Source organism: Typopeltis vanoorti, chromosome 1 (assembly GCF_054136105.1).
Source record: "Typopeltis vanoorti isolate ZY-2024b chromosome 1, IOZ_Tvanoo_1.0, whole genome shotgun sequence".
In the NCBI taxonomy this organism is placed as follows: Eukaryota; Metazoa; Arthropoda; class Arachnida; order Uropygi; family Thelyphonidae; genus Typopeltis; species Typopeltis vanoorti.
In genome coordinates this window covers 140,873,307-140,886,689 of record NC_143549.1, presented here as the reverse complement: position 1 = coordinate 140,886,689, position 13,383 = coordinate 140,873,307, and the positions used below count along the sequence as shown (strand labels likewise).

The following is a 13,383-nucleotide window of genomic DNA, read 5'->3' as shown; positions in this document are numbered from 1 at the left end:
CAGTAAGTCTGTTTTTCCTCTTCTTTCTTATTTTCAACATTGCTTACATGTTTGATTTTTTTTTAATAGATTTCAAAACTTCTTAGTTTGACCTATGTACACCTTTCTACAAGAACAAGGAATCTTGTATACCCCAGGATGTTTATAGAATGGTATCTTTAGGGAAATGTAAGAAACTTTCTACACTGCTTAATAGCATTTGTAATTAATATCTGAGTTATTATAGGCCAGTTCATAGGAAAATAAGTTTCTTCAGTAACTTTTTTTGAGTAGCTATTTTGGAGGAACTGAATAAATAGGAGATGAAGTTCTTTTCTTTTAATTTCATAATTTTTGAATATATTTAAAGCTGTCAGCCATGTTGGCAGTAAAAGATGCTGTCTGCCATATTGGGTGAAACATGTCATAGAACATCCGGTTTCAATGAATAATTTCAATAAGTCTACAAGTCAAACCTGGTTAATTCTTAAAGTTGATATAAATCTACTCATAGTGAATTATTCCAAAATGTATCGTCCTGACAGTAGAAAGCTAAAATGCAAGAAAGTCTAACTTTCCAACAGACTAATTCTAAAAAATTGCAGAGATAATTCCATAATTACTGAATTTTTAAAGAATCAATGAAAATATACATTATACAAAAGCAAAGAGGATATATATAGAAACATGAGTTTGTGTTGCTCTTATGCAAGCCGAAATACATTAAACAAATCAACTTGTTCTCCATTTAACAAAAGACATATCATCTAGATGATAATAATATTCTGATAAATTCAATATATTCAAATATATGAAGCACTATAGATTGTATGCATTTGAAGAAGGTTTCAAAATTAGAAAAAGATTGCAAATATAGACTGTCCAAAAATTTTAAGAATTTATACAACAGATCACTTTATATTATTAGACTTCCACATATTAAGAAATGGACCTTGATCCCACTTGGTCATGACACATAAAAACCAATGATATGATTTCTAATACATTTGAATTTAGGTCAAGACACTAAATCACTCCCAGACCGTACAGAGTGCATAAAGCAGACATCCCTCACTCCATCCAACAGTGAATGGTAGAAGCTCTCACATACAGTAATTTCTTTCTAAATACCCATCAAAATTCCTCAAGCCTCGTATCAGACATTCAAACTCCTATTTAAAAAACAATGCATTTTGTAAAGAAACTTTCAGATATACAAATTACCCTATCAGGTGTATTAGCTAATTTAGATGTAGTTTTGCTGTTTACCAGTGCCTCTGTAAAAGAATCAAATAGATATCCTTGAAGACCTATTTCCTCCTGACTTTACCAGTCTCTTCCATCTCTTCCATCAGTGCCTCAAATTCTCATTCTTTACTAGGAAAGGAAAATTTTAGTACTAAAAATATGGTCTAGCAATGGGATCACCTCCCATTACCAATTTATATATGGAAAAATTTGAGGAAGAAGCTATAGCACAGTCAATCCTAAAGACACATCTGGTGGAAATATGTTGATATCTTTATTATATGGAAGCACACCCAGAAAAACCTTGAAGATTTTGTACATTTCCTGAATAATCACCATCTGAAAATTAAATTCACATTAGAACAGAAAAGAACAGTACATTACCACTCTTAGATATTCTTGTTAACAAAAACATCGCTGAAGGATTAACATTAGAAATTTACAGGAAATATACCAACACAGGTATATTTCCTGTAATTTTGAACCATCATCACCCTCAACAAACATTAGTTATCATCAAAACCTTAAAAATACAACTTTAAATATACCCAAAAATGATGAAATTAAAAGAAAAGAAGAACTTCATCTCCTACTTAGTTTCTTCAAAATAGCTACTCAAAAGAGTTACTAGAGAAACTTTTATTTTCCAATGAACTGCCCATAATAATCCAAAAATAAATTAGAAAGGCACAGTCTCCTTACCATACACTGGTAACCCATCAAGAAAAATAGCCCAATTATTAAAATCAGTCAACATCAGAATGGCCTTTAAACCAACTGACACAAAGTTTCCTACATTCTCTTAAAGACAACATTCAATTCTACAAACACCCTGGAATATTCTTGTAGAAAGGTGCATGTAGGTCAAAGGTTGAACGTTAACATCAGAGAAGTTTTAAAATCTGTAAAAAAATGATATTTAAGTGATGCTGAAAACAAAAGAGGAAAAAAAGGGAAACTTGCAGCACACGTCCTCACAGAACATATGGTAAATTGACAGATTTCCTCCATGCCTTATTTAGAAAAGAATAATTTTTCAGATTGCCCAAGGATTCTTCTCATGTCATTCACTCATATGGCACAGTAAATAGAAACCAAAGACTTGTACGTCATTACATCTGGAAGTCATTAATTAGTATATGTAACATTCACGAACTCTCCTATGCAAACAATCATGTACTCATATACAGAGTTTACACAATAATGTATGGACTGTGCATAATGTGCCTAATGATACATGTGATTACGCTATCAATCCAATATTTTTCAATTTATAGACATAATGGAAACATTGGAGAAGCATTCAGTTTTAAATAAAAAAAGGCTACGAGTGAAATCTGGTTAATTATTCAAGTAGTCAGAAAATACAGTACCACAACCAACAGAGATCTCAGATTTTGAACCATCATCATAGATAGGAAGGAAATTAGCATGTCCTCTTCTGAGTGCATTAAATAATTAAGCAGGTAGATGGATTAGTGTAAAACTTATGTAGTTGACACAGTGAGAGATTACAGGATGGAGTGCAAACCTGACATGGAGGAATCCTGTTATATTTGGTGCAGGTAATGTTGTCAACATTCATGCCAATAGCTTACATAATTTCATTAACATGCATACCAAAGTGACATATGGCAGAGTGACACACGTGATATGGAGTCTCCCACCATAGAGAAAATGTACTAGTTCAAGTAGTATGCTCTGGAAGAGACGATTTTTAGGACACAGTTAAGAGAAAACTGTTTCCATCTAAGTGACAGAGCCAGTTAATTGGCATCAACAAACACTGAGTGAGCAATGTAGTAAAAGGCACCTGTAGCAATTTGTAGATGCTTGATGGGATCCAACCATCACAGGCTACTCTACCTTCAACATCTTTCTGTAAATCCAGAGTAATTTAATAATAAGGTGGCACACCTTTTGGCAACTCCTATAGGTAAAGATGACCTCTCCATTGCTTCTGCCTTGGTATCTCCACCTCTAGGCCTGGCTCCCACTGACGAGACCTCAATAAAGGTCGAAACTAGTCTGAAACTAGTGGCCTTTCCTTTAATGCATAACATTATATATATCCGCAAGGAGATGTGTTTTGCATTATGGAAGATACTGAGATAGGAGTGATGATAGCTTGGTCCACCTTTGCTCCGAGTTGCCTGGTGTTGCGCTACCTTTCCTCAGTCCTGAAGATATTTTCAGGCACAAACTTTGTTTGCTCACACTTGGATAAAGGATTAAACTAAATTTATTATAGTCTAACCAAGTGCAAAATAAACTTTCAACATCTTTCTCTAAATCCAGAGTAAGTTAATAATAAGGTGGTACACCTTTTGGCAACTCCTATAGGTAAAGATGACCTCTCCATTGCTTCTGCTTTGGTATCTCCACCTCTGGGCCTGGCTCCTACTGATGAGACCTCAATAAAGGTCAAAACCGGTCTGGGTAGTGGACCCTCCCTTAATGAATAACATTATACATATCCGCAAGGAGATGTGTTTTGCATTATGGAAGATACTGAGATAGGAGTGATGATAGCTTGGTCCACCTTTGCTCCGAGTTGCCTGGTGTTGCACTACCTTTCCTCAGTCCTGAAGATATTTTCAGGCACAAACTTTTGTTTGCTCACACTTGGATAAAGGATTAAACGAAATTTATGATCAACATATAGAGCATTGCTACATTTCAGTAAATCAGTTAGTTTTGACAGTAGTCTCTCAGTAGCCTTGGGAAGCACCCTTCTTCTTGATGATATGGCATGAGATAGCACATTTCCCACTTAAGACTTGGCTAGACAAAGTTTCTAATAAATACTGAAAGGTTCCCCTCTGAGAACTAGATTATAGAGGTTTTTTAACATGCCATATCTCCAGGCTATGTCATAAGCGTTTTCCATCAAAAAACAGTGAAACCACATTTCTTATTTAATGAATGCATCTCTTATACATGTTTCTAAATGGATCAAATAGTCCAATGTGTTGAATGATGTCTATGAAAGCCTGTATATTGGAGAGAGAGAGAAGACTGCTGGTTTCTAAATAACAGAGACATCTGGTGTTAATCATTTTCTCCAATAACTTATGAAGACAGCTGATCAGAGTGATAGGCTAATAATTGTTTGCTCATGTTGGATCTTTTCCTTGTTTTGAGAAAGCAATGGCAAATGACTTACTCCAAAAATCCAGAAATTCTTCCTCTGTAAGTATTGTTGTATAGCAAGAGAGAGATCCACAGAAGGTGTTTTATCAACTTTTAATGGATGTCATCAAGAATTACTACAATGAGGATGATGCTGCAGAAGAGCTCTTTTTAGAGATCCTCCTTAACAATTGATCATATGTGGCTCTAGCCCACTGGTAGAAAAATTTAGCCACTGTCTCTCTTGTTACTATTTTATTATTGAAAATTCAGGAGGATATGAAGCTATACTAGCAAAATTTTCTCCTAAAATATCTGCAACAGCTTTGGGATCACTAGGTACATATCCATAGCATTTCAAAGCAGAAAAATAGTGCATTTTGTATCTACCTTTAATTTTCCAGATTTTATCCCATACAATCTTTGCACTGGTCGTTTGATTAACCGATGATGTAACTTGGATCTAAGATTGCTTTTAACTCTGATGTCTAAAATAATGTGTTTTGGTGACAAGCACATTTAGAAGACATTAAATTTGATGTGGTAGGGTATCTACAAAATATACCCTGAGCGCTGTCTTGATCTTTTTTGGCTACTTGGTACTCTGGGTTTCACCAAGGCTTTGGACAGAGTGGAAATTGAGATAATACCATGGGTGAATGAAAAATCAAATAATGCAGAAATCCTGCTCTAGAGACTGAATGTGGAACTTTTCTCAAGCCACTTCAGGTCTCCAAATAAGCTGGTTGATGGTAAGACACCAGTTAATGAAATTCATTTTCAGCCTCAAGACATTCACAACCGTCCTTGCCTACAATGGGGTTTGAACCCATAATTATTCATTGGAGAGTTGATATGCTACTTGCTCAGCTGCGTGAGCTGAACAACTGCATCATGGAAGAATTTCTACTAATTGATGGTAGAAAGTTATAATAGTATACTTCACCACTCCTTTTAATAGTTTCACTGTTGAGAAAGGACTATCTTGGATATGTGCTAATTCTTTTTTTTTTTTTCCCTCCAGTTCATTCCAGAGATGTTCTCTTATGATTATATAAGTAATATGTGCTGGTTAATCTAAATCATTATGCTACCACACCAAACTTCATTGTGACAAGACAGGTAAAAAGCATCCTCCATAGCCAAACATCTCCATCAGACTAAAAAAAGCATAAAACAACATGACATATCACTCCATAGACTGATTTCTTCTATGTAGGTTCTGTCTGCTGTGCTCTATGCTATTCATTCAATGATATGTGATCATTATTAACAAAAGACTGAAAGTTATGGCAGCTTGCATCTACCAACACATTTCCAAGATGTAGCAGTGAGACGAAATAACGAGCTTTTGCAAGGCAAGTCAACTCCTATTAGCATCATTATACCATCAGCACAATGTTATCTGGAGGCTTCCACTTTAGCAAGTTGTCAATGGTGGATATTGGAAACTGTTTAACTGCTGTACAATAATATATATATAATCATCATTTTCTCCAGATAACATCAATCATTATTTTCTAAGAAGAATATCCATTTATTCAGTAAAAGTGTACAATTTTTACTGAATTCAGTAAAATTCAGGTTATAAATGTGTTTTGTTTTTTTTTTAACACAGTAATAAATCCCAGATATGCTAATATTTTGTTGACGATCATCAGGTGCAGTCCTTTTCTTGTAAAACATTTTTCATTTAAAAAATAGGATTAATTTTTATTCGCACAAATGAATAGATATTCACTCAATACATCAACAGTTACTGAATACTGGAATAAAAATGTCCCTGTATAATGAAAAGCATCTCTTTCCTCCACATATGCAAGCAAAAAAACACAGAAGTTTTATTGTACCACTAAAGACAATCAGAAAAACCAGAAATATTAAAAAAACCACCATCATTCCATAGACACAAACAAAATGAAGTAGAAATTTGATCATAGTGCTAAACAGAGAATCTAATTAAGTACAATGTCATAACAATGTATTTCATTTCAGTTGCAGAAAATATGTGGTACTTGTTCATAATACAGTTAGTAGAAACCAAATGGCTTTTGTAAAACAAATTGACAAAAATACAAAGAAATGTATATAGGTCAAAGCTGTCTAACTGAGAGGAGACCACCACATAGCCTTTAAAGGGATGCAGAGAACTGACCAAGGCTTCTGATCTAATGTCCAATCCTCATCTTCTCATGGTGCACCCTATTGGGTATCTACCTGGATACTAAACGAACGAGGATGGGCTGGCAAATTGGGATTTAGCCGACCAAATTGAATTCTTATTGGTTAAACCAAAATACAGAATGATGGTACAACATGACAAAATTTCATGCTGGCTGGGGCGTCACCCAGTTAAACAAGGCCCCCATTGTTTTTGCCAGGGAACCAGGGCAAACAGCGAAAAGTTAGCTACTGGAACAAATCTGAAAACACACCCCAACCCAACATCACCAGAGTTAATGATCGGTACTATCAACATAAAAAGCCTGAATGGCAAAGAAATGGAGCTAGCTGAGGAATTAGATAAGTACCAGATTGGCATAATAGGGGTGACTGAAACAAAAAAGACAAAAACTGGTGAGATCTTTCGAGCAATAAATACAAAATGTTATATTCAGGCAATGACAATCAAAGAAAAGAAGGAGTAGCCATAGTATTCAACACAAAATACGAGGCTAATCTTCTTGAATGGCAGTCAGTCTCAAGTAGAGTGATGTGGGCAAATATCAGAATGGGGAATTGGACAATGAGACTTATTTGTGCCTATGGTCCCACAGAAGGAGCTACTAAGGTAGAAGTGAAGAAATTTTTTGAGGCTTTAGAAAAAGCAACTGACACAATGAAAAAGGAAAAGTTGGTCCTTGTTGGGGATCTAAATAGCAGAGTAGGAAATGATTGAAAGCCATACAAAAATATTTTGGGAAAATTTGGAGAAAAGAGCAAAGCTAATAATAATGGCAAATATCTGTTGGATTTCTGCTCAGGACATGGACTGGTTATTACTAACACCATGTTCCACATAAAAATGTTCACAAATTCACATGGTAAGAAGAGGCAAGGAATAAGAAAAGTCTCATTGACTATGTTATTGTTGATAGTGATGTTTTCTCCCTGGTGCAGGACACCAGAATGTACAGAGGATTTGAAATTGGAAGTGATCACCACTTAGTCTTGAGCAGGATAAAATTAAATTTCATTTTGAAAAGCAGAACATTTAAGAAAGTTTTAAAGAATAAAAGTTGAGCAGTTCTCAGATGTGAACTGTAGACTAAAATACACAAAGATTATTGAAGAAAAAATGAAAGAGTTTGAGAACACGAACCAAACCTTGAAGAAAACCCTGATTAATTCAGCTAGAGAGGCATGTGGTAAAGTTGTCTGCAAGGATAGAAAAATTAGAACTCCGTGGTGGACACAGGAAGTTAAAGAGGCAGTGAAGGAAAAGAAGAAAGCATATCAAAAGTTCCTGGCAAATAAGTCAGCTTTTTTGCTCTTAGAGAATACAGAGACAAATGTAAGAAAGCTAAACACTATGTAAAAACACTTTGGCAAGAACATAGAAAATAAATATCAAGAAGGTGGCAAGATATTCTGGAGGTTGTTGAAGAAGCTTAGGAATGGAGGAAAGAGTGTTGTAAATGGAATTAGAGATGATAAAGGTGACATGAAAATGGGAGAAAAAGATATCCTTGAAGTATGGAGTAATTACTTTGAAAAACTGCTAAATGAAACAAGCAGTGATGACAGCACAGTGGTAAAAAACACTGACCAGCCATGCAGTCAGGAATACATATCCATACTTGAAATAGAAAAAGCCATCAAAGGCTTGAAATGTGGAAAGGCAGCAGGGGTAGATGATATTCGACCAGAAATGCTGAAGTATGGTGGTATAAAAATCTTATAGTGGCTGCACTGCATAGTTCAGAATGCCTGGACAGAGGGACGAATTCCCAATGATTGGAGTAGAGCTCTCATAGTACCCATATATAAAAAAGAGAAATAAAACTGAATGTGAGAATTACAGAGGTATTTCCCTACTGAGTGTTCCTGGTAAGATATATGCAAGTATACTTGAGAAACGGTTGAGAAGAATTGTGGAAGAAAAGCTTGGTGAAGAAAAAGCTGGATTCAGGTCAAATAAAGGCTGTCAGGATCAGATCTTCACTTTACGACAAACAGTGGAGTAATCATGGGAATATAACAAAGATCTGTATTTAAGTTTTGTCGATTTGAAAAAGGCATATGATAAGGTGCCAAGAGAGAAGCTATTCAATATGCTACAGTTATATCAAGCAATACATAGTCTTTATTTGAGTTGTAAGTCAGCAGTTAGAATTGAAGGAAGTACAGGAAAATGGTTTAATGTTAATTCTGGTGTGAGACAAGGATGTACATTATCTATATTCTAGTAGCAAGGCTTATACGTTGGTTAGACATAACTGGTAATTAGTTTACGGAATTAACAACGCAAATGAAGTATATTAATTAAAGGTAACTTTAATGAATCACTTCTATATTTCGGCAACGTCACATTGCCATCTTCAGGAACATAAAGATATGGTATGTGCACTCAGGAACTAACACAAAGCAAATGAGGAAGAAAGCAAGAAACTAATATTGTTCCTAAAGTCCTAATGGTGCCCTCTTGCGGGCTAAAACATTTGGTTGTCTTGGCAGTTGGGCTGAAAAAAAAAAAAAAAATAGTAATCACCAAAGCTGATAAGGGAAGCACCACTGTGGTACTCAATCAAAAAGACTACAAAGGTAAGCTAAATGCTTTAGTACTAGACCGTACTACTTACCTCCCCATTGAATACAATCCGATCAGCTCTCAGATTAGAACTCTCCACAGACTCCTTAAGAAAGTCACATCTTGGCCCGTGGAAGTCACCAACAAACTTAAACCTTATAACTCTAGACCCCTCCCGATTATATGGACTCCCAAAAATACATAAACAAAATGTGCCATTGAGTCCCATAGTGGATTGCATTGATTCCCCACATATAAATTAGTCAAACATTTAGCCAAAACACTCACACACTACACTGGCAACACACCATCACACATAAAAAACTCAGCCCACTTTAAAGCCAGTATAGAAAACCTCACACTCCAACACACTGACATAATGGTCAGTTTTGACGTCTCCTCCCTATTCACTAATGTCCCACTCAAAGAAACCCTTGAGCTCATCCAAGCCAAGTTTCCTCCCGATATCTCAGCCCTATTTCAGTTCACAATGAACTCAGGCTATTTCGTTTGGCAAGGAAAGTTCTACAAACAGATAGAGTGGACAGCCATGGGCTCACCACTCTCCCCACCCTTGGCCAATTTCTTTATGGAGACCTTTAAGGAAAAAGCCTTAGCCTCCGCCCCACAAAAACCCACTATTTGGCTTCGTTATGTGGATGATGTCTTTGCTATTTGGCCACATGGCTCAGACACACTCCACTCCTTCCTAACACACTTAAACAACCAACACCCCAGAGTTCAGTTCACCTTAGAAAAAGAGGAAAACAACACCCTCCCCTTCCTAGACAATTTAATCACCCACCAGCTTAATGGATCTTTGGTTTTCTCTGTTTACAGAAAACCCACCCATACTGGCCAATACATTCACCAGCAATCCCCCCCCCTCACAACAATATGGGGTGATAAAAACACTATATAACAGGGCAAAATTAATCTGCTCAGATGATAAGGCCCTGACTATTGAACTAAACCACATCCTCAACTCTTTCTTAGCCAATGGCTATAACCCCAAAAAAATCCAAAAAATACTAAAACCTGTAAACCACAACCCCCTCCCCCCCCTCCACAATAAAGATTACACCAAGTCTATCGCCATTCCCTACATCCAGGTCACCTCTGAGAAAATAACCAATATCCTCAAAAAATATGACCTTACTTCCTGTTACAGACCATATAAAAAGTTGGCATCCCTTATCCGCTCTACCAAAGACCAACCACTTCCCCTAGACCTACCTGGTGTATACCAGGTCCCTTGCAGCTGCAAATTGTTCTACTTTGGCCAAACAGGCAGAACAACAAATATCAGGATTTCAGAACACCAAGACTACATCCGGTTTCACCAGTACAACCTCTCTGGGCTGGCAGACCATGCCTTAGATACCCACCATAAAATTCGTTGGAAGAAAACAAAAATAATTCATCGCAGCAAGTTTAAATACGAAAGATTATTCAAAGAATCTTCAGCAGCTCTAAAAAACATTCCTAACCTCAACAAATTTGGGTGCATGAAACTGCCCCAAATTTGGGAGACTTTCATTAACTATATGGATCACATTATGAAGGAAAGTGGTATTAAACATGATATCAAAATTGGAGATGTTAATGTCAGCTCTTTGCTTTATGTGGACGATGTTACACTTCTAAATAAATCCACTACAAGTCTGCAAGATTCACTGACTAAATTGAATAACTGTTGTAATAATATGGTATGAAGGTTAGCAATAAAAAGACAAACACAATGAAAATAGGCAGAATCATTGAAAATGTCAACTGTGTTGAAAACAGAGAACCTTGCAATAAATAAAACATTTCAGCTACTTTTGCTCAATTTTTAGTGAAGATGGTAAATTAAATATGCAAATAGACAACAGAATCAACAAAGCTGTTATGGTAGGAGGTCAACTGAATAAATTCATATGGAATAAGAAAGAAATTAGTCGGAACACTAAATTAGCTATACAAGACCTTGCTCAAACCAGTTTCAACTTATGGATCTGAGAGCTGGATCAGAAGTAAAACAGTTGATCAAAGACTAGAGACCGCAGATATGATAGTCCTGAGAAAGATTAGAGGCGTGAACAGATGGCATCAATGGCAATATCATATTAAAAATGAGGATATTAGGAAAGAACTTGACATTGTCAGCATCCAGGAATGCATTAGCAGAGCTAATCTCAGGTGGTATCATCACTTAAAGAGAATGGGGAAAGATTAGCAAAACAAGTGTTCTCTGCCAGCTTGGCAGGAAAACGACCCAGAGGAAGACCAAGACATAGTTGGATTGATACGGTACAAAGTTCCTTAGACGATAGAAATATAAGATCTTATAATGTTGGAGTCATGACAAGTAACAGACTGATTTGGAGGAAAATTATAGATAGGAAGTTAGTAATGATGTAAATTTTTAATGTAGTACTATCATATCCTGTACACCCCTTGATGGTACATGGCAGGAATTTGATGATGATATACCAGTATACCTTGCTTATCGTGGGATTTGATTAATGCGGGGAAATTAATTGCGGCAACTCCTGGATATACGCGACAAGAGTTTTGATTAACGCACCTTACAAGAGTTTTGATTGTAAGGGAAGCGGCACTCCCATGGGCCCCTAGCTGGATCTACCCTCTCCTCCTTCTACTTTGAGGAAGATCCACTTACTTTAATCTTTCCTATAAGGCCTTATCAGCCAACTCTTCTTATTTTATGACCCTTATGCTATTAGAGTACTCCAGGGCCATGGGGTCTTTTCATTTCTGGCCTTACAACTATGCCCTCTCTATAAACCTTACTATAATTCTTCTATAATCTACTCTTTCCCCTTCAATATACAGTATTCCTCTTATGGGTTTAAATTCTGAAGCAGGCTAGTTCAGAAGCCTTAAGGTAGCAGCCCTACCACTGAACTATTCCATCGTCAGGCAAGTCCCCTGACATGGAGAACATAATCCTACTTGAAAAATGATAGAAAAAGATAATCGGATTGAATCTATGGGAAACAACCCTGGAAAGGAAAAGGTAAAACAAAAATGGAAACGACAAAATATAATACACATAGCAAACTGGAATGTAAGAGGAATAGCATATAAAGAAATAAAATTAGACCAGTTATTAAACGAAAGAAATTTTAAAATAGTAGTAATCACTGAAACAAAAAAAGAAATTAAAAGGAACTATGAGAACTGAAAATTTTAATGTGATATACAGTGGAGTTGAAAGAGACCAAAGAGCACAGCAGGAGTCATGATTTGGATTCATAACTTCCTTTCAAAACAGTTAAAACATTGTAAATTATGGAATGAAAGAATAATAGAAGCTAGAATAAAAATAGATACAGGCTATTTAACAATAATTGGTTTATATGCCCCAGCAGAAGGAAGAGAACAGGGTAATATTAATTTTTATAATCAGCTACAGAACATATATAATAAAATAAATAAAAATGATTACATAATTTTAGCAGGAGACTTAAATGCAAGAATTGGAAACACAAAAATTAATAATAATATAAGAATACATGGAGAACACACTCTAAATAGAAATGGTAAAAAATTGATTGACTTTGTAGTTTATAATTACCTAAAAATAATGAATTCCTTCTATAAACATAAAGACATACATAAATATACTTGGGCAGCAAGAGGATGGAAATCAATATTAGATTACTTCATATTAAATGAAAAGACATCAAAATTTTCACTAGATGTTAGAGTTCACAGAGGATATGAAATAAGATGTGACCACTTCCTTGTTAAAATAAAATTAACATTACCACCTAAATGGCTACAAGTAACAAGAACAGAAAGAAAATTTGAAACATTTGTTTATAAAACTAGACTATTGAATGACACAAATGTACAATGGCTATGTGAACAAAGAATTAACCAATATCTAGATAAAATAAAACAAAATGAAGAAATAGAAATAGAATGGCTTAATATAACGATACTAAATACAGCAGCAAATGAAAGCTTAGGAAAGACCAAAAAATTCAATAAAAGAAAAAAAAACTGAAGATCTGGGATGATACAATCAAAGAAATAATCAAAAAGAAAAAAGAAGCCTATCACAAATGGTTAAGCAGTAAAAGATTAGAAGATGAAATAGAATATAAAAGAATAAGAGCCATAGCTAAAAGAGAAGTCAGAAAAAGACATAGAGAATCATGGAATAAATTTGTTTCTAATATAGAACATGATTTATATAAAATAAGACCCAATGTATATAAGATTTTGAAAAACACCTAAATGCAGATACCAAAGAAAACATA

At 35.4% G+C, this 13,383-nt stretch overlaps 1 protein-coding gene across 1 annotated transcript in view; it reads right to left on the bottom strand.

Moving 5' to 3' along the window:
* Pitslre (cyclin dependent kinase 11B pitslre) overlaps positions 1-13,383 on the bottom strand; it is a 213,282-nt gene that overhangs the window by 118,948 nt on the left and 80,951 nt on the right. The gene's annotated exons all lie outside the window — the stretch shown is intronic.